Genomic DNA, 4,213 nt, shown 5'->3' on the forward strand with positions numbered 1-4,213 from the left:
ACTGACTCTCTGCCTGAAGCAGAGCTGCCTCCTGACCAAAGTGCCTCTCTCCGATGTTATATGAGAAAGAAAGAGACTTGGAACTTCTTTAAGCCACTGGGTTACTGTCGGGTCTCTTTGTTACAGCAGCCAACCTAGCTGTTAGAATTAAATGAGTCTGCCCACAGGAACTGCTCGGCACAGGTCCTGGCACACAGTAAATGCTCAGTGAATGGTAGTTCCTACTAGGACTGTATTTGTGTCTCAGAACCCTGTATTCTTCTCTGACTCTCTCAGTGGAGAGAAGGGCTCTGCTGGGCATGGGCTGCCCTGTTCTGGTGACCAAGTGTGGCTGGGAGAGGCATCTGCCCTCCTACTTCATGAAATGCTGAGGGCCTTCAGGCCAGGGCAGTCTGGAGGAGTTGGTTGGGTTTGCTGATATCAGGAGGTGGCTTCTTGGGTCCACAACCTGGAGACTTCACACCTGGTGGAGGGGCCCCTGTGAGGCAGATGGGAGGCAGTGAGCAGGACACAGTGGACAACACAAGCAGGCTTGTGCGGGAAGCCTCCAGAGGTCCCCAGCAATCACTCAGTAGGACTTGGGGTTGGGTAGAAGTTCTGTAATAGCCAGTGAGGGCAAACACTGGTGAAATATGGATGACACTTGTAGTTGGAAGTCCCTCTATAGACAGGTGAGGCTGAAAAACTTGGGTTTCCTTAAAATAAAATTACCCCAAAGTTAAAGGGTCAGCTATGGTATTTCACCCTTCTTAGGTTTGGGAGGAAGGCTACTACTGTGCTATTAATGTTCTTGTGCTGTTCTTTACTGGCTTGGAACTATCTAGAGTCTCCTCACACCCACCCTGGCCCCATATTTTCAACAGGGTATTTCTTTTTTTAAAAGTTTATTTGTTTTGAGAGGGAGTGAGAGAGCAAGAGTGGGCATGAATGGGGGAGGGGCAGAGAGAGAGAATCCCAAGCAGGCTCCGCACTGTCAGCACAGAGCCCCATGTGGGGCTCAAACTAACGAACTGTGAGATCATGACCCGAGCTGAAATCTAGAGTTGGTCACTTAACCTAGGTGCCCCTCAAGAGGATATTTCTATACATATGTATGTACGTACATATGTATGTATGTATGTATGTATGAATGCATGCATGCATTTTCAGTTTTTCATTTTGAACAAACTATAATTCATTGATATTTTATCATATGTATAGATTCCTATCCCACCACCACCTCATCTAAATATCTTTTGCTTCATAGTAGGCATGAGAATGTTTAAAACCTACCATGCAGTGAGGAAGAGTGTGAGCCCTGTCATGGGACAGACCTGGTTTGCAAATCCTGGCTTCTTCACTGGGTAGTTACATGACCCCAGGCAGGAATGATATCTTTATCTCTCTGAGCCAGTTTCCCCATCTGTAGAATGGGGCTGATAAAAATACTACCTGCTCCCTGGGTTGTCTCGAAGATTAGAGGAGCTCGTTCCCAGCAGAGTATGTGCACTATGTTCTGCTATGATCAGTGCCCTGGTGTTGGTGCCTTCTGACTTTATAACTCAGCATTGTTGATTCAGCTTCTGGGATAATTAATAAGAAAGAAAAAAAAAGTAGGGGAGCCTGCATGTGAGATACTCAGCACAGGGAGGCTACCCTTCTCAGCTCCCCTCCCTAGGACATTTGCCTGTGATAGCTCCATATCGATGTCCCTGCCTTCAGCCTCGCTGACTCTGTTTCACTGTGCCCCTCCTCAGAGATGCCATGGAAGGGGAGCTCCCCAGAGGCACCTTCTAACTCTTCCTCAGCTTCCCTAATCTTTCCAAGGATCTTTGCAAAAACTCTCCCCTGCTTTGTGTATCAGCCTTACCACCTTTCCCCACTACTTACCCCCACATCCTTATTTTTTAATTATACTCAGTGGATGCAACTCATGTTGCGTGTATAATGAGACCATAATATACAGAAGTACATATGTGCAAACCAGGATTTTATTTAAGAGGAACTTGGTTGGAGAGAGGTAACTGTACCCATATGGATATCTATTTCTCTGTCTCTATTGGTCTGTCTTATCAGACTGTGTGTTCTTTGAAGGCAAAGATTCTTTATTTGAGTTGTTGAGGCACATTTTGGGCACCCACCCATGCTCAGCTCCCAAGTAATAATCCCACACAAATAATGGCACCTTCCATTGAGTATCTCCTGTGTCCTTGTGACAGTGCCTGAAGCCCTAATTCATTTAACATCCTGCCCAGTAAGTGTTAGGATGATCCCCACTTCGTGGATGCAGAAAGTGGGGCTCCACATGATTAAATGACTGGCCAGAACCAGTTCTGTGTTCTACCCAGAACCATGCACTGTCAACTTTGACATGTTGCCTCTCCACTCATGTCTGCTTGATTAAAAACATGAAGCCCCTTATCCTGCCCCCTGGGATAGTGTGAAATAGTGTTATGCACCTTGGTCTTGTTTATGTCACAGGATCCTAACTGAGGATCCAATGATCCACTGATGGGGACTGCCCACTGCCAACCATCTCACTGTAAACAGCACACGTGAGCGAAGGGACCTGCCACCCTTCACTCCTTGTGAGACAGACACTTTTGACTTTTACTTCTCTCTTATCCCATGTGCTGTCAGTCCCTAAGCCCACCCTGCAGTGCTGTCCTAGGCAAATAGGAGGAAATACACTCATATTTATCTTGTCGAAAGCTGTCTTGGTTGCAGCTACTTCTACATGGGGCATTTAATTTTATTTATATTTATTTATTTATTTATTTATTTATTTATTTATTTATTTTGGGGGGGGCATTTAATTTTAAACACAGTCTCAGTGAATGCTCACATTATTATTATTATTATTCTCACACTTATTTCCCGTATGGAAAAACCAAGGCTCAAAGAGAGTAAAATTACCTGCCTAACATCACACAACTGGTAGGTTTGGGTTTTGAATCCAGGTCTGGCTCCAGTTCCAGAGCTGTTAAACAAAAGTCTGTATATTTTCAACATTTTAAGGTTCAAAATATATAGAAAGGAAGTCAGTGACTGTCTTGTCTTTTGGCTCCTTGGTTCTCTTTCTCAGAGGCAATATTGTCATTTCTTCAGTGTTCTTCCACAGTTATTCTAAGCATATCAACTAGATATGGGAGTATATGACTTTTTCTCACTTTCCCCACAGTCTTCTGCACTCTGCTTCCTTCACTTAACAGTGGATCTTGAGATGTTTCCATAATTAGTTTATAGAAACATCGTCATCTTTTTCTATAGTTGCCTAATATTCCATAATTTCTTGAACAGATGAATGGATATTTAGATATTTCTGTTGTATGGTGAATAGCCTTGAGCTATGTCATTTCGTACATATGTGAGCGTATCTGTAAAAATAAAAACCACTGAAGCCAAGTTTTTGGGTCAAAGGGGATGTGCATTTAAAATTGAGAGTTATTAGAGCACGTGGCTCTCCGTAATGGTTGCGCTGATTTACATTTCCCCAGTGCTCCTTCCTCTGCATGACACCATCTCAGAACAGGTGCGAAACTTGGAAAGCAGGGTGTGCTGCTGGGACACATTTGTTCTGCCTTGCGTGCCGCAGGCATAGCTAGGCTTTGGGTCTTCTTGTGCTCCACCCTTTCCTCTCCCAGAGGGTCACTCGACGTGACCCCTGCGAGAAGGGGAGATATTTCCTTCGAACCGAAGACACAAGTGTATCTGTTTACAAGTGACTCATGCCTAGAGCATCAACGAACCCTAAGATGCTTGGCAGACTCCATGGGAAGCTCATAGATGGTGTTGGTGGTGGAGGCAGGTGGCAGGTTTCAGTTAAATATTAATAATATTAAACATTTACTGTGCGTTTTTTTCAGTGCTGGGAACTGTGCTAAGCACCTTACTTGGATTACCTTGTGGAAGCTTCCAGACAACAGCACCCAACATGCATACTATCATTCTACCCGTTATAAGGATACAGAAATAGAGCTAATGGGATTGAGTAAGTTTTGTAAGACCATACAATTAGCAATTAGTTGGGATTTGAGCCCTCACTGTTTGATTTCACACTGAATCACTACACTAAACCACAGCTCTTAGGAGAGCAGAGAACAATCTTCCTGACTCCTTCCCTCTCCCATGCTTGGCTTCTACCCTTTCAAGAGATCCTCCACCTTTCCCTGGCCCCGTCTCCGGGTTGTGTTTTCTCTGGAAAGACTCAGCTTGTCCCAGCCCCTTCTCCCTC

Source organism: Lynx rufus, unplaced genomic scaffold (genome assembly GCF_022079265.1).
Source record: "Lynx rufus isolate CCGP_SWC_20201006 ecotype Redwood Valley unplaced genomic scaffold, mLynRuf1.p SCAF_6, whole genome shotgun sequence".
NCBI classification, from domain to species: domain Eukaryota; kingdom Metazoa; phylum Chordata; class Mammalia; order Carnivora; family Felidae; genus Lynx; species Lynx rufus.